Here is an 18,640-nt window from a genome sequence, read left to right as displayed (position 1 = left end):
AAACCTTGGGCAAATGCTGAAATGCGACACTGAGCAGAAGACGCTCAAAAATGATCATAAGGATGACGTCACATAATAGGTGGCTCTTGGGCATGACCGACCAATCATTGATCAGATTGTTTGTATATACAATACCCCTCATTTCTCATGACGCTACTCGGGCAACTCAGAGTAGCAACCCTACCTTATGTTGTCCTGTTTGGTTCCTCTTCCGGTCACGGTGGCCTTGTTTAGTTAGCCTCGCTGGATTATGTGAAATGATGGCGGGTTTATCCTGTTGAAATGCAACTCTGAGCGGAAGACGGTCCAAATAGGAGCACATAAGATAGGGTTGCTACGTTGAAGTTGTCGGCTGACGTCATCTGATAGGTAGGGTTTGGGATTGACCGACCAATAATTGATTAGATGATCTGAGGATTCAGAGCCCAGTTCTTCTTATGACGTCACCCGGGAGCTCAGAGTAGCAACCCTACCTTATTATGTCCTGTTTGATTTCTCTTCCGCTCACGGAGGCCTTTCTTGGCCTCGCTGGCTAGAGGACTGCTTATGGTAATAATAATAAGAATTTTTTTTTTTTTTCATACTATTCGCCATTTTCCGCGATAGAGAGGTAGCGTTAAGAACAGAGGACTGGGCCTTTGAGGGAATATCCTCACCTGGCCCCCTTCTCTGTTCCGTCTTTTGGAAAATTAAAAAAAAAAAAAAAAAAAACGAGAGGTGAGGATTTCCTGCCCCCCGCTCCCTTCCCTTTTAGTCGCCTTCTACGACACGCAGGAAATACGTGGGAAGTATTCTTTCTCCCCTATCCCCAGGGATAAATAATAATAATAATAATAATAATAATATAGCTCGGGCAAATGCTGAAATGCGACACTGAGCAGAAGACGCTCCAAACAGAACATAAGGATGACGTCACATGACAGGTGGCTCTTGGGCATGACCGACCAATCATTGATCAGATTGTTTGTATATACAATACCTCTAATTTCTCATGACGCTACTCGGGCAACTCAGAGTACTCGCTGGATTATGTGAAATGACGGCGGCTTTATCCTGCTGAAATGCAACTCTGAGCGGAAGACGGTCCAAATAGGAGCACATAAGATAGGGTTGCTGCGTTGAAGTTGTCGGCTGACGTCATCTGATAGGTAGGGTTTGGGATTGACCGACCAATCATTGATCAGATGATTTGAGGATTCAGAGCCCAGTTCTTCTCATGACGTCACCCGGGAGCTCAAGGTAGCAACCCTACCTTATTATGTCCTGTTTGATTTCTCTTCCGCTCACGGAGGCCTTTCTTGGCCTCGCTGGCTAGAGGACTGCTTATGGTAATAATAATAAGAATAATAATAATAATAATATAGCTCGGGCAAATGCTGAAATGCGACACTGAGCAGAAGACGCTCCAAAATGAACATAAGGATGATGTCACATAATAGGTGGCTCTTGGGCATGACCGACCAATCATTGATCAGATTGTTTGTATATACAATACCCCTCATTTCTCATGAAGTCACTCGAGCAACTCAGAGTAGCAACCCTACCTTATGTTGTGCTGTTTGGTTCCTCTTCCGGTCACGGTGGCCTTGTTTAGTTACCCTCGCTGGATTATGTGAAATGACGGCGGCTTTATCCTGCTGAAATGCGACTCTGAATGGAAGACGGTGCAAACAGGAGAACATAAGATAGGGTTGCTGCGATGAAGTAGCTGGATGACGTCATCTGATAGGTTTGGATAGGAATTGACCAACCAATCATTGATTAGATAATTTGTGGGTTCCGAACCCCGCCTTTCTCATGACTTCACCCGGGTACCTCAGAGTAGCAACCCTACCTTATGTTGTGCTGTTTGATTCCTTTTCCGCTCACGGTGGCCTTGTTTGGCCTCGCTGGATCATGTGAAATGACGGCGGCTTTATCCTACTGAAATGGGACTCAGAACGGAAGACGGTCCAAACAGGAGAACATAAGATAGGGTTGCTGCGTTGAAGTTGTCGGCTGACGTCATCTGATAGATGGGGCTTGGGATTGACCGACCAATCATTGATTAGATAATTTGTGAGTTCAGAGCCACGCCCTTCTCATGATATCATCCGGGAGCTCAGAGAAGCAACCCTACCTTATGATGTGCTGTTTGGTGTCTCTTCCGCTCACGGTGGCCTTTCTTGGCCTCGTTGTCTCGCTCCTACATGTGAATGTTGACTCTTTAATAAGCTCGGTCAACTGCTGAAATGCGACTCTCGGCGGAAGACGGTCCAAATAGGAGAACATAAGATAGGGTTGCTGCGTTGAAGTTGTCGGCTGACGTCATCCGATAGGTTGGGATTGACCGACCAATCATTGATCAGATAATTTTTGGGTTCCGAGCCCCGCTTTTCTCATGACGTCACCCGGGTAGCTCAGAGTAGCAACCCTACCTCATTTTGTGCTGTTTGATTCCTTTTCCACTCACGGTAGCCTTGTTTGGCCTCGCTGGATTATGTGAAATGAAGGCGCCTTTCTCCTGCTGAAATGCGACTCTGAGCGGAAGAGGTCTAATCAGGAGAACATAAGATAGGGTTGCTGCGTTGAAGTACCTGGCTGACATCATCTGATAGGCGGGGCCTGGGTATAACCGATCATTGTACACATACTATGTGGATTACAGAGCTCTACCCTCATGACGTCTCCCGGGAACTGAGAGTAGCAAGCCTACCTTATGATGTCCTGTTAGGTTTCTCTTCCGCTCACGGTTGCCTTGATTGGCCTCATTGGCTCAATCATGTGAATGTTGACTCTTTGATAAGCTCGGTCAACTGCTGAAATTCGACTCTGGGCGGAAGACGGTACAAATAGGAGAGCATAAGGTGGCTTGCTCTATTGAAGTAGCCGGACATGACCAATCATTGGTCAGATGCCTTATAGGTACAAAACCTTATGTTATGCTATTTGGTTCCTATTCCGGTCACGGTGGCCTTGTTTAGTTAGCCTCGCTGGATTATGTGAAATGACGGCGGCTTTATCCTGCTGAAATGCGACTCTGAACGGAAGACGGTCCAAACAGGAGCACATAAGATAGGGTTGCTGCGTTGAAGTTGTCGGCTGACGTCATCTGTTAGGTGGGGTTTGGGATTGACCGACCAATCGTTGATCAGATAATTTATGTGTTCAAAGACCAGCTCTTCTTATGACATCATCCGGGAGCTCAGAGAAGCAACCCTACCTAATGATGTGCTGTTTGGTTTCTCTTCCGCTCACGGTGGCCTTTCTTGGCCTCGTTCGCTCGCTCATGCATGTGAATGTCGACTCTTTAATAAGCTTGGTCAACTACTGCAATGCGACTATGGGCGGAAGACGGTCAAAAAAAGAGAACATAAGGTAGGGTTGGTGTTTTGAAATATTCGGATGACGTCATCTGATAGGTGGGGTTTGGAACTTACCGAGCAATCATTCATCAGATAATTTATGTGTTCAAAGCCCAGCTCTTCTCATGATGTCACCCGGGAGTTCAGAGTAGCAACCCTACTTTATGATGTCCTGTTTGGTGTCTTTCCCCCTTACGTCGCTTTTCTTGGCCTCGCTGGCTCATTCATGTGAATGTTGACTCTTTAAGAAGCTCGGTCAACTGCTGAAATGCGACTCTTGGCGGAAGACGATCCCAATAGGAGAACATAAAGTAGGGTTGCTGCCTTGAAGTAGCCCCATGACGTCATCTGATAGGTGGGGATTGGAATTGACCGACCAATCATTGATCAGATATTTGTGGGTTCCGAATCCCACCCTTGTCATGACGTCACCCGGGTACCTCAGAGTAGCAACACTACCTTATGTTGTGTTGTTTGATTCCTCTTCCGCTCAAGGTAGCCTTGTTTGGACTCGCTGGATCATGTGAAATGAAGGCGCCCTTATCCTGCTGAAATGCGTCTCTGAAGACGGTCTAATAAGGAGAACATAAGATAGGGTTGCTGCGTTGAAGTACCTGGCTGACGTCATCAGATAGGCGGGGCGTGGTAAAACCAATCATTGGACACATGCTATGTGGATTACAGAGCTCCAATCTCATGACGTCAACCGGGAACTTAGAGTAGCAACCCTACCTTATTATGTGCTGTTTGGTTTCTCTTCCGCTCACGGTGGCCTTAATTGGCCTCATTGGCTCAATCATGTGAATGTTGACTCTTTGATAAGCTCGGTCAACTGCTGAAATGCGACTCTGGGCGGAAGACGGTACAAATAGGAGAGCATAATTAGGGTTGCTGCAATGAAGTAGTCAGCTGACGTCAACTGATAGGTGAGGTTTGGGATTGACCGACCAATCATTGATCAGATGATTTGTGTTTTAAGCGACCCGCCCTACTCATGACGTCACCCGGGAGCTCACAGTAGTAACACTACCTTATGATTTGCTGTTTGGTTTCTCTTGCGCTCTCGGTGGCCTTTCCTTGGACTCGTTGGCCCACTCATGTGAATGTTGACTCACTCTTTAATCAGCTCGGTCAACTGCTGAAATACTACTCTGGGCGGAAGACGGTACAAATAGAACATAAGGTGGGTTGCTCTATTGAAGTAGCCGGAGGACGTCGTTTCATAGGTGGGGCTTGGACATGACCAATCATTGGTCAGGTGGTTTATAGGTACAAAATCCCGCCCTTCTCATGACGTCACTCGGGCAACTCAGAATAGCAACCCTATCTTATGTTGTGTTGTTTGGTTACTCTTCCGGTCACGGTGGCCTTGTTTAGTTAGCCTCGCTGGATTATGTGAAATAACGGCGGCTTTATCCTGCTGAAATGCAACTCTGAGCGGAAGACGGTCCACACAGGTGAACATAAGATAGGGTTGCTGCGTTGAAGTTGTCGGCTGATGTCATCTGATAGGTGGGGTTTGGGATTGACCGACCAATCATTGATCAGATAATTTGTGGATTCAGAGCCCCGCCCTTCTCATGACATTATCCGGGAGCTCAGAGAAGCAACCCTACCTTATGATGTGCTGTTTGGTTTCTGTTTCGCTTAAGGTGGCCTTTCTTGGCCTCGTTGGCTCGCTCATACATGTGAATATCGACTCCTTAATTAGCTCGGTCAACTACTGCTATGCGACTATGAGCGGAAGACGGTCAAAAAAGGAGAACATAAGGTAGGGTTGGTGTGTTGAAGTATTCGGATGACGTCATATGATAGGTGGGGATTGGAAGTTACCGACCAATCATTGATCAGACAATTTATGTGTTCAAAGCCAAGCTCTTCTCATGACGTCACCCGGGAACTCTGAGTAGGAACACTACCTTTTGATGTCCTGTTTGGTTTCTCTTCCGCTCACGGTGGCCTTACTTGGCCTCGCTGGCTCATTCATGTGAATGTTGACTCTTTAATATGCTCGGTCAACTGCTGAAATGCGACTCGGTGCGGAAGACGGTCCAAATAGGAGAACATAAGGTAGGGATGCTGCTTTGAAGTAGCCGGATGACGTCATCTGATAGATGGGGATTGGAATTGATCGACCAATCATTGATCAGATAACTTATGGGTTCCAAATCCCGCCTTTCTCATGACGTCCCCCTGGTACCTCAGAATAGCAACCCTACCTTATGTTTTGCTGTTCGATTACTCTTCCGCTCACGGTAGCCTTGTTTGGCCTCGCTGGATTATGTGAAATGAAGGCGCCTTTATCCTGCTGAAATGCAACTCTGAGCGGAAGACGGTCTAAACAGGAGATCAGAAGATAGGGATGCTGCGTTGAAGTACCTGGCTGACGTCATCTGATAGGCGGGGCCTGGGTATAACCAATCATTGGATACATACTATGTGGTTTACAGAGCTCCACCCTCATGACGTCACTCGGGAACTCACTGTAGGAACCCTAGTTTATGATGTGCTGTTTGGTTTCTCTTCCGCTCACGGTGGCCTAATTGGCCACATTGGCTGAATCATGTGAATGTTGACTCTTTGATAAGCTCGGTCAACTGCTGAAATGCGACTCTTGGCGGAAGACGGTCCAAACATGAGAACATAAGATAGGGTTGCTGCGTTGAAGTACCTACCTGACGTCATCTGATAGGCGGGGCCTGGGTATAACCAATCATTGGACATATACTATGTGGATTACAGAGCTCCACCCTCATGACGTCACCCGGGGGCTCAGAGTGGCAACCCTACCTTATGATGTCCTGTTTGGTTTCTTTCCTCTCACGTAGTCTTTCTTTGCCTCGCTGGCTCATTCATGCAAATGTTGACTCTTTAATAAGCTCGGTCAACTGCTGAAATGCGAATTTGGGCGGAAGACGGTCCAAGTAGGAGAACATAAGGTAGAGATGCGTTGAAGTATCCGGATGACGTCGTCTGATAGGTGGGGCTTGGACATGACCAATCGATTGGTCAGATGGTTTATAGGTACAAAATCCCGCCCTTCTCATGACGTCACTCGGGCAACTCAAAGTAGCAACCTTAGCTTATGTTTTGCTGTTTAATTCCTCTTCCGCTCACGGTACCCTTGTTTAGCCTTGCTAGATTATGTAAAATGACGGCGGCTTCATCCCGCTAAAATGCGACTCTGAGCGGAAGATGGTCGAAACAGGAGAACATAAGATCCCTAGGCGTGCTGCGTTTAAGTACCCGGCTGACGTCATCTGATAAGCGTGGCATGGGTATAACCAATCATTGGACACATACTATGTGGATTACAGAGCTCCACCCTCATGACGTCACCCGGGAACTCAGAGTAGCAACCCTACCTTATGATGTCCTGTTTGGTTTCTCTTCCGCTCACGGTGGCCTTACTTGGCCTCACTGGCTAAATCATGTGAATGTTGACTCTTTGATAAGCTCGGTCAGCTACTGAAATGCGACTCTGGGCGGAAGACGGTCCAAACTGGAGAACATAATTAGGGTTTCTGCAATGAAGTATTCGGCTGACGTCATCTGATATGTGGGGTTTGGGATTTACCGACCAATCATTGATCAAATAATTTGTGTGTTCAGCGCCCCGCCCGTCTCATGACATCGCCCGGGAGCTGACAGTAGCAACCCTACCTTATGATGTGCTGTTTGGTTTCTCGTCCGCTCACTGTGGCCTTTTCTTGCCCTCGTTGGCTCATTCATGTGAATGTTGACGCACTCTTTAATAAGCTCGGTCAACTGCTGAAGTGCGACTCTAGGCGGAAGACGGTACAAGTAACATAAGGTGGGTTGCTCTATTGAAGTAGCCGGATGACATCGTTTCATAGGTTGGGCTTGGACTCTGAGTTGCCCGAGTGATGTCATGAAAAGGGCGGCATTTTGTACCTATAAGGCATCTAACCAATGATTGGTCATGTCCAAGCAACACCTATGAAACGACGTCATCCGGCTACTTCCATAGAGCAACCCACCTTATGTTCTCCTATTTGTACCGTCTTCCACCCAGAGTCGCAATTTAGATGTTGACCGAGCTTATCAGAGTGTCAACATTCACATGATTCAGCAAATGAGTCCAATTAAGGCCACCGTGAGCGGATGAGAAACCAAACATGACATCATAAGGTAGGGTTGCTACTCTCAGTTCCCGGGTGACGTCATGAAGTTGGAGCTCTGTAATCCACATAATATGTGTCCAAATGATTGGTTATACCCAGGCACCGCCTATCAGATGACGTCAGCCAGTTACATCAACGCAGCAACCCTATCTTATGTTCTGATTAGACCGTCTTCCGCTCAGAGTCGCATTTCAGTAGGATAAAGGCGCCTTCATTTCACGTAATCCAGCGAGGCCAAACAAGGCTACCGTGAGCGGAAGAGGAATCAAACAGCACAACATAAGGTAGGGTTCCTACTCTGAGCTACCCGGGTGACGTCATGAGAAAGGCGGGGTTCGGAACCCAGAAATTATCTGACCAATGATTGGTCGGTCAATTCCAATCCCCACCTATCAGATAACGTCATCCGACTACTTCAACGCAGCAACCCTACCTTATGTTCTCTTATTTGGACCGTTTTCCGCCCAGAGTCTTATTTCAGCAGTTGACCGAGCCTATTAAAGAGTCAACATTCACATGAATGAACCAGCGAGGCCAAGAAAGGCGACGTAAGGAGGAGAGAAACCAAACAGGACATCATAAGGTAGGGTTGCTACTCTGAGCTCCCGGGTGACGTCATGAGAAGAGCTGGGCTTTGAACACATAAATTATATGATCATTGATTGGTCGGTAAGTTCCAAACACCACCTATCAGAGGACATCATCCGAATACTTCAACACACCAACCCTACCTTATGTTCTCTTTTTTGACCGTCTTCCGCCCATAGACGCATTGCAGTAGTTGACCGAGCTTATTAAAGAGTCGACATTCACATGTATGAGCGAGCCAACGAGGCCAAGAAAGGCCACCGTGAGCGGAAGAGAAACCAAACAGCACATCATAATGTAGGGTTGCTTCTCTGAGCTCCCGGATGATGTCATGAGAAGGGAGGGGCGCTGAACCCACAAATTATCTTATCAATGATTGCTCGGTCAATCCCAACCTATCAGATGACGTCAGCCGACAACTTCAACGCAGCAACCCTATCTTATGTTCTCCTGTTTGGACCGTCTTCCGCTCAGAGTCGCATTTCAGCAGGATAAAGCCTCCGTCATTTCACATAATCTAGCGAGGCTAACTAAACAAGGCCACCGTGACCGGAAGAGGAACCAAACAGCACAACATAAGATAGGGTTGCTAGTCTGAGTTGCCCGAGTGACGTCATGAGAAGGGCGGGGTATTGTATATACAAACAATCTGATCAATGATTGGTCGGTCATGCCCAAGAGCCACCTATCATATGACATCATCCGGGTACTTCAATGCACCAACCCGACCTTATGTTCTGTTTGGACCGTCTTCTTCTAAGTGTCGCATTTGAGCATTTGCCCGAGCTTTAATATTATCATTATCGTTATTATTATTACCATAAAGAGTCTTCTAGCCAGCGAGGCCAAGAAAGGCCTCCGTAAGTGGAAGAGAAATCAAACAGCACAATATAAAGTAGGGTTGCTACTCTGAGTTGCCCGAGTGACGTCATGAGAAGGGCGGGATTTTGTACCTATAAGGCATCTGACCAATGACTGGTCATGTCCAAGCTCCACCTATGAAACGACATCATCCGGCTACTTCAATAGAGCAACCCATCTTATGTTCTCCTATTTGTACCGTCTTCCGCCCAGAGTCGCATTTTAGCAGTTGACCGAGATTATTAAAGAGTCAACATTCACATGATTGAGCTTGCGAGGCCAAGAAAAGGCCACCGTGAGCGGAAGAGAAACCAAACAGCACATAATAAGATAGGCTTGCTACTCAGCTCCCGGGTGATGTCATGAGAAGGGCGGGGCGCTGAACACACAAATTATCTGATCAATGATTGGTCGGTCAATCCCAAACCCCACCTATTAGATGACGTCAGCCGACTACTTCATTGCAGCAACCTTAATTATGTTCTCCTGTTTGGACCGTCTTCCACCCAGAGTCGCATTTCAGTAGTTGACCGAGCTTATCAAAGAGTCAACATTCACATGATTGAGCCAATGAGGCCAAGTAAGGCCACCGTGAGCGGAAGAGGAACCAACAGGACATCATAAGGTAGGGTTGCTACTCTGAGTTCCCGGGTGACGTCATGAGGGTGGAGCTCTGTAATCCACATAGTATGTGTCCAATGATTGGTTATACCCAGGTCTCGCCTATCAGATAATGTCAGCCAGATACTTCAACGCAGCAACCCTATCTTATGTTCTCCTGTTTAGAACGTCTTCCGCTCAGAGTCGCATTTCAGCAGGATAAAGGCGCCTTCATTTTATATAATCCATCGAGGTCAAACAAGGCCACCGTGAGCGGAAGAGGAATCAAACAGCACAACATAAGGTAGGGTTGCTACTTTGAGGTACCCGGGTGACGTTATGAGAAAGGCGGGCCTCGGAATCCACAAATTATCTGATCAATGATTGGTTGGTCAATTCCAATCCCCACCTATCAGATGACGTCGCCGGCTACTTCAACGCATGAACCCTACCTTATATTCTCCTATTTGGACAGTCTTCCGCCCAGAGTCGCATTTCAGCAGTTGACCGAGTTTATTAAAGAGTCATCAACATTCACATGAATGAGCCAGTGAGGCCAAGGAAGGCGACGTAATGGGGAGAGAACCAAACAGGAAATCACAAGGTAGGGTTGCTACTCTGAGCTCCCAAGTGACATCATGACAAGAGCTGGGCTTTGAACACATAAATTATCTGATCAATGGTTGGTCGGTAAGTTCCAAACCCAACCTATCAGATGACGTCATCCGAATACTTCAACACACCAACCCTACCTTACGTTCTCCTTTTTTGACCGTCTTCCGCCCAGAGTCGCATTTCAGATGTTGACCGAGCTTATTAAAGAGAGAGTCAACATTCACATGAATGAGCCAACGAGTCCAAGAAAACGCCACCGTGAGCGCTAGTGAAACCAAACAGCACATCATAAGGTAGGGTTGCTACTTTGAGCTACCGGCTGATGTCATGAGAAGGGCGGGGCGCTGAACACATAAATTATCTGATCAGTGATTGGTCGGTCAATCCCAAACCCCAACTATCAGATGACGTCAGCCGAATAATTCATTGCAGCAACACTAAAATTATTCTCCTGTTTGGACCGTCTTCCGCCCAGAGTCGAATTTCAGTAGTTGACCGAGCTTATCAAAGAGTCAACATTCACATGATTGACCCAGTGAGGCCAAGTAAGGCCACCGTGAGCGTAAGAGAAACCAAACAGGACATCATAAGGTAGAGTTGCTACTCTGAGTTCCCGGGTGACGTCATGAGGGTGGAGCTCTGTAATCCACATAGTATGTGTCCAATGATTGTTTATACCCAGGTACGCTTGTCAGATGACGTCAGCCGGGTACTTAAACACAGCAACCCTAGGGATCTTATGTTCTCCTGTTTCGACCATCATCCGCTCAGAGGCGCATTTTAGCAGGATAAAGCCTCCGTCATTTTACATAATCTAGCGAGGTTAAATAAGGCCACCTTGAGCGGAAGAGGATCAAACAGCACAATATAAGGTAAGGTTGCTACTTTGAGTTGCCCGAGTGACGTAATGAGAAAGGCGGAATTTTGTACCTATAAACCATCTTACAAATGATTGATCATTCCCAAGCCCCACCTATCAGACGACGTCATCCGGATACTTCAACGCAGCAACCCTACCTTATGTTCTCCTATTTGCATCGTCTTCCGCCTCAATTCGCATTTCAGCAGTTGACCGAGCTTATTAAAGAGTCAACATTTGCATGAATGAGCCAGCGAGGCAAAGAAAGACGACGTGAGGGGAAGAGAAACCAAACAGGACATCATAAGGTAGGGTTGCTACTCTTACCTCCCGTGTGACGTCATGAGAAGAGAGGGTCTCTGAACACACAAACCATCTGATCAATGGTTGGTCGGTAAGTTCCTAACACCACCTATCAGATGAAGTCTTCCGGGTACTTCAACACACCAACCCTACCTTATGTTCTCCTTTTTCGACCGTCTTTCGCCCATAATCGCATTGCAGTAGTTGACCGAGCTTATTAAAGAATCGACATTCACATGAATGGGCCAGTGAGGCAAAGAAAGGCCACCATGAGCCTAAGAGAAACCAAACAGGACGTCATACGGTAGGGTTGTATTCTGAGTTCCCGGGAAACGTTATGAGGGTGGAGCTCAGTAATCCACATAGTATGTGTCCAATAATTGGTTGACCCAAGGCCATGCCTATGAGATGACGTCAGCCGTGTACTTCAACGCAGCAACCCTATCTTATGTTCTGTTTGGACCGTCTTCCTCTCAGGTCGCATTTCAGCAAGATAAAGCCGCCGTCATTTCACATGATCCAGCGAGGCTAACTAAACAAGCCCACCGTGACCGGAAGAGGAACCAAACAGCACAATATAAAGTAGGGTTGCTACTCTGAGTTGCCCGAGTGACGTCATGAAAAGGGCGGAATTTTGTACCTATAAGGCGTCTGACCAAAGATTGGTCATGTCCAAGCCCCACCTATGAAACTACGTCATCCGGCTACTTCAATAGAGGAACCCACCTTATGTTCTCCTACTTGTACCGTCCTCCGCCCAGAGTCGCATTTCAGCAGTTGACCGAGCTTATCAAAGAGTGAGTCAACATTCACATGATTGAGCCAACGAGGCCAAGAAAAGGCTACCGAGAGCGGAAGAGAAACCAAACAGCACATCATAAAGTAGGGTTCCTACTCTGAGCTCCCGGGTGATATCATAATAAGGGCGGGGCGCTGAAAACACAAATTATATAATTAATGATTGGTCGGTTAATCCCAAACCCCACCTATCAGATGACGTCAGCCGACTACTTCATTGCAGCAACCCTAATTATGTTCTCCTGTTTGGACCGTCTTCCGCCCAGAGCCGCATTTCAGTAGTTGACCGAGCTTATTATCAAAGAGTCAACATTTAAATGATTAAGCCACTGAGGCCAAGTAAGGACACCGTGAGCGGAAGAGAAACCAAAGAAATCATCAGGTAGGGTTGCTACTCTGAGTTCTCGGGTGACGTCATATGGGTGGAGCTCTGTAATCCACATAGTATGTGTCCAATGATTGTTTATACGCAGCAACCATAGGGATCTTATGTTCTCCTGTTTCGAACATCTTCCGCTAAGAGTCGCATTTTAGCAGGATAAAGCCACCGTAATTTTACATAATCTAGCGAGGCCAAACAAGGCCACCGTGAGCGGAAGAGAAATCAAACAGCACAACATAAGGTACGGCTGCTACTTTGAGTTGCCCGAGTGACGTCATGAGAAGGGCTGGATTTTGTACCTATAAACCATGTGACCAATCGATTGGTCATGTCCAAGCCCCACCTATCAGGCGACGTCATCCGGATACTTCAACGCAGCAACCCTACCTTATCTTCTCCTATTTAGACCATCTTCCGCCCAGAGACGCATTTCAGCAGTTGACCGAGCTTATTAAAGAGTGAACATTCACATGAATGAGCCAGAGAGGCAAAGAAAGACTACGTGAGGGGAAGAGAAACCAAAAAGGACATCATAAGGTAAGTTTGCTACTCTGAGCTCCCGGGTGACGTCATGAGAAGAGCTGGGCTCTGAACACATAAATTATCTGATCAATGATTGGTCGGTAAGTTCCAAACCCCACCTGTCAGATGACGTCATCCGAATACTTCAACACACCAACCCTACCTTATGTTGTCCTTTTTTAACCATCTTCCGCCCATAGTCGCATTGCAGTAGTTGACCGAGCTTATAAAAGAGTCGATATTCACATGTATGAGCGAGCGAACGAGGTCAAAAAAGGCCACCGTGAGCGGAAGAGAAACCAAACAGCACATCATAAGGTAGGGTTGCTTCTCTGAGCTCCCGGATGATTTCATGAGAAGGGCGGGGCTCTGAACCCACAAATTATCTGATCAATGATTGGTCGGTCAATCCTAAACCCCACCTATCAGATGACGTCAGCCGACAACTTCATCGCAGCAACCCTATCTTATGTTCTCCTGTTTGGACCGTCTTCCGCTCAGAGTTGCATTTCAGCAGGATAAAGGCGCCGTCATTTCACATAATCCAGCAAGGCTAACTAAACAAGGCCACCGTGACCGGAAGAGGAACCAAACAGCACAACATAAGGTAGGGTTGCTATTCTGAGTTGCCCGATTGACGTCATGAAAAGGGCGGGGTATTGTATATACAAACAATCTGATCAATGATTAGTCGGTCATGCCCAAGAGCCACCTATCTTATGACGTCATTCGGGTACATCAATGCACCAACCCGACCTTATGTTCTGTTTGGAGCGTCTTCTGCTCAGTGTCGCATTTTAGCATTTGCCCGAGCTTTATTATTATTATTATTATTATCATTATTACCATAAGGAGTCTTCTAGCCAGCGAGGCCAAGAAAGGCCTCCGTGAGCGGAAGAGAAACCAAACAGCACAACATAAGGTAGGGTTGCTACCCTGAGGTACCCGGTGGACGTCATGAGAAAAGCTGGGTTCGGAACCCATAGATTATCTGATCAATGATTGGTAGGTCAATTCCAATCCCCACCTATCAGATAAAGTCATCCGGCTACTTTAACGCAGCAAACCTACCTTATGTTCTCCTATTTGGACCGTCTTCCACCCAGAGTCGCATTTCAGCAGGATAAAGGCGCCTTCATTTCACATAATCCAGCGAGGCCAAACAAGGCTACCGTGAGCGGAAGAGGAATCAAACAGCACAACATAAGGTAGGGTTGCTACCCTGAGGTACCCGGTGGACGTCATGAGAAAGGCTGGGTTCGGAACCCATAGATTATCTGATCAATGATTGGTCGGTCAATTCCAATCCCCACCTATCAGATAAAGTCATCCGGCTACTTTAACGCAGCAAACCTACCTTATGTTCTCCTATTTGGACCGTCTTCCGCCCAGAGTCGCATTTCAGCAGTTGACCGAGCTTATTAAAGAGAGAGTCAACATTCACATGAATGAGCCAACGAGGCCAAGAAAAGGCCACCGTGAGCGGAAGAGAAACCAAACAGCACATCATAAGGTAGGGTTGCTACTCTGAGCTCCCGGGTGATGTCATGAGAAGTGCGGGGCGCTGAGCACACAAATTATCTGATCAATGAGTGTTCGGCCAATCCCAAACCCCACCTATTAGATGACGTCAGCCGACTGTTTCATTGCAGCACCCCTAATTATGTTCTCATGTTCGGACCGTCTTCCGCCTAGAGTCGCATTTCAGTAGTTGACCGAGCTTATTAAAAGTCAATATTCACATGATTAAGCCAGAGAGGCCAAGTAAGGCCACCGTGAGCGGAAGATAAACCAAACAGGAAATCATAAGCTAGGGTTGCCACTCTGAGTTCCCGGGTGACGTCATGAGAAGAGCTGGGCTTTGAACACATAAATTGTCTGATCAATAATTGGTCGATAAGTTCCAAACCCCATCTATCAGATGACGTCATCCAAATTCCTCAACACTCTAACCCTACCTTATTTTCTCCTTTTTTGACCGTCTTCCGCCCATAGTCGCATTCCAGTAGTAGACCGAGCTTATTAAAGAGTCGACATTCACATGTATAAGCGAGCAAGGAGGCCAAGAAAGGCCACCGTGAGCGAAAGAGAAACCAAACAGCACATCATAAGGTCGGGTTGCTTCTCTGAGCTCCCGGATGACGTCATGAGAAGGGCAGGGCTCTGAACCCACTAATTATCTGATCAATGATTGGTCGGTCAATCCCAAACCCCACCTATCAGATGAAGTCTTTCGACAACAGCAACCCTATCTTATGTTCTCCCGTTTGGACCGTCTTCCGCTCAGAGTCTCATTTCAGCAGGATAAAGCCTCCGTCATTTCACAGAATACAGAGAGGCTAACTAAACAAGGCCACCTTGAACGGGAGAGAAACCAAACAGCACAACATAAGGTAGGGTTGCTACTCTGAGTTGCCCGATAGACGTCATGAGAAGGGCGTGGTATTGTATATACAAACAATCAGATCAATGATTGGTCGGTCATGCCCAAGAGCCACCTATTATGTGACGTCATCCTTATGTTCTGTTTGGAGCGTCATCTGCTCAGTGTCCCATTTCAGCATTTGCCCGAGCTTTATTATTATCATTATTGTTATTATTATTACCATGAGGGGTCTTCTAGCCAGTGAGGCCAAGAAAGGCCTCCGTGAGCGGAAGAGAAATCAAACAGCACAATATAAAGTAGGATTCTACTTTGCCCGAGTGACGTCATGAGAAGGGCGGGATTTTGTACCTATAAGGCATCTGACCAATGATTGGTCATGTCCAAGCCCCACCTATGAAACGACGTCATCCGGCTACTTCAATAGAGCAACCAACCTTATGTTCTCCTATTTGTACGGTCTTCTGCCCAGAGTCGCATTTCAGCAGTTGACCGAGCTTATTAAAGAGTGAGTCAACATTCACATGAATGAGCCAACGAGGCCAAGAAAAGGACACCGTGAGCGGAAGAGAAACCAAACAGCACATCATAAGGTAGGTTTGCTACTCTGAGCTCCCGGTTGATGTCATGATAAGGGCGGGGCGCTGAACACACAAATTATCTGATCAATGATTGGTCGGTCAAACCCAAACACTACCTATCAGATGACGTCAGCCGACTTCTTCATTGCAGCAACCCTAATTATGTTCTCCTGTTTGGACCGTCTTCCGCTCAGAGTCGCATTTCAGCAGGATAAAGCCGCCGTCATTTCACATAATCCAGCAAGGCTAACTAAACAAGGCCACCGTGACCGGAAGAGGAACCAAACAGCACAACATAAGGTAGGGTTGCTACTCTGAGTTGCCCGAGTGACGTCATGAGAAGGGCGGGATTTTGTACCTATAAGGCATCTGACCAATGATTGGTCATGTCCAAGCCCCACCTATGAAACGACGTCATCCGGCTACTTCAATACAGCAACCAACCTTATGTTCTCCTATTTGGACCGTCTTCCGCCCAGAGTCGCATTTCAGCAGTTGACCGAGCTTATTAAAGAGTGAGTCAACATTCACATGAATCAGCCAACGAGGACAAGAAAAGGCCACCGTGAGCGGAAGATAAAACACACCACATCATAATGTAGGGTTGCTACTCTGAGCTCCCGGGTGACGTCATGAGAAGGGCGGGGCGCTGAACACACAAATTATCTGATCAATGATTGGTCGGTTAATCCCAAACCCCACCTATCAGATGACGTCAGCCGACTACTTCATTGCAGCAACCCTAATCATGTTCTCCTGTTTGGACCGTTTTCCGCCCAGAGTCGCATTTCAGAAGTTGACCGAGCTTATCAAAGAGTTAACATTCACATGATTGAGCCAGTGAGGCCAAGTAAGGCCACCGTGAGCGGAAGAGAAACCAAACAAGACATTATAAGGTAGGGTTGCTACTCTGATCTCCCGGGTGACGTCATGAGGGTTGAGCTCTGTAATCCACATAGTATGTGTCCAATGATTGGTTATACCCAGGCCACGCCTATCAGATGACGTCAGCCGGGTAATTAAACGCACCAACCTTAGGGATCATATGATCTCCTCATTAGACCGTCTTCCACTCAGTGTCGCATTATAGCAGGATAAAGCCGCCGTCATTTTACATAATCTAGCGAGGCTAAACAAGGCCACCGTGAGCGGAAGAGCAATCAAACAGCACAACATAAGGTACGGTTGCTACTTTGAGTTGCCCAAATGACGTCTTGAGAAGAGCGGGATTTTGTACCTATAAACCATCTGACCAATCGATTGGTCATGTAAAAGCCCCACCTATCACACGACGTCATCCGGATACTTCAACGCTACTTCATCTGCTACTCTATCATCAAAACATATTCAACAGACCTTCAAAATACTGACTCCATCTCCTTCTGACATCTGGAACAGATGAAGAAAGGCCACTTCCACTCACATCTATTCTCTAGATGTCATATGTAATGCACCAAAACCACAGCTCCCTATCTGCAGCCAGGCCCCACAGACCTTTCCTTGGTTCATTCCATTGACAGCACGTTGACCCCAGTATACCAGTGTTCCAATTTACTTCAGTCATAATACTGATAATAATGATAATGATGATTATAATAATGATAATGATAATGATTTTTCTTTTCATACATGGTTGCCTTTTCCCGCTTGGGTGAGGTAGTCTCAAGAACAGATGACAGAACTGAGCCTCAGAGCAAAAATTCCTCTGAGTTACCCGGATGACGTCATCATAAGGGCGGGGTTTTGTATATACAAACTATCTGATCAATGATTGGTCTGTCATGCCCAAGCGACACTTATCATATGACGTCATCCGAGTACTTCAACGCAGCAACCCTACCTTATGTTCTCCTGTTTGGACCGTCTTCCGCTCAGAGTTGGGTTTCACCAAGTTGATTGTGTTTTTTTTCTTTCCATAAACAATTGTCATTTCGCATGAGCAGGCGACACCAAGAAAGGCCTCCGTGAAGCGCCCCGCCCTTCTTATGATATCACCCGGGAGCTCAGAGTAGCAACCCTACTTTATGATGTGCTGTTTGGTTTCTCTTCCGTTCTCGGTAGCCTTTTCTTGGCCTCGTTGGCTCAATCATGTGAATGTTGACTCACTCTTTGATAAGCTCGGTCAGCTGCTGAAATGCGACTCTGGGCGGGAGACGGTACAAGTAGGAGAACATAAGGTGGGTTGCTCTATTGAAGTAGCCGGATGACGTAGTTTCATAGGTGGGGCTTGGACATGACCAATCTTTGGTCAGACGCCTTATAGGTACAAAATCCCGCCCTTTTCATGACGTCACTCGGGCAACTCAGAGTAGCAACCCTACATTATATTGTGCAGTTTGGTTCCTCTTCTGGTCACGGTGGGCTTGTTTAGTTAGCCTCGCTGGATCATGTGAAATGACGGCGGCTTTATCTTGCTGAAATGCGACCTGAGAGGAAGACGGTCCAAACAGAACATAAGATAGGGTTCCTGCGTTGAAGTACACGGCTGACGTCATCTCATAGGCATAGCCTTGGTTCAACCAATTATTGGACACATACTATGTGGATTACGGAGCTCCACCCTCATAACGTTTCCCGGGAACTCAGAATACAACCCTACCGTATGACGTCCTATTTGGTTTCTCTTAGGCTCACGGTGGCCTTTCTTTGCCTCATTGGC

The sequence above is a fragment of the Panulirus ornatus genome, chromosome 60 (assembly GCF_036320965.1).
Source record: "Panulirus ornatus isolate Po-2019 chromosome 60, ASM3632096v1, whole genome shotgun sequence".
Lineage (NCBI taxonomy): Eukaryota > Metazoa > Arthropoda > Malacostraca > Decapoda > Palinuridae > Panulirus > Panulirus ornatus.
The sequence above is the reverse complement of the archived record's forward strand: the minus strand, read 5'-3'. Positions refer to the sequence as shown.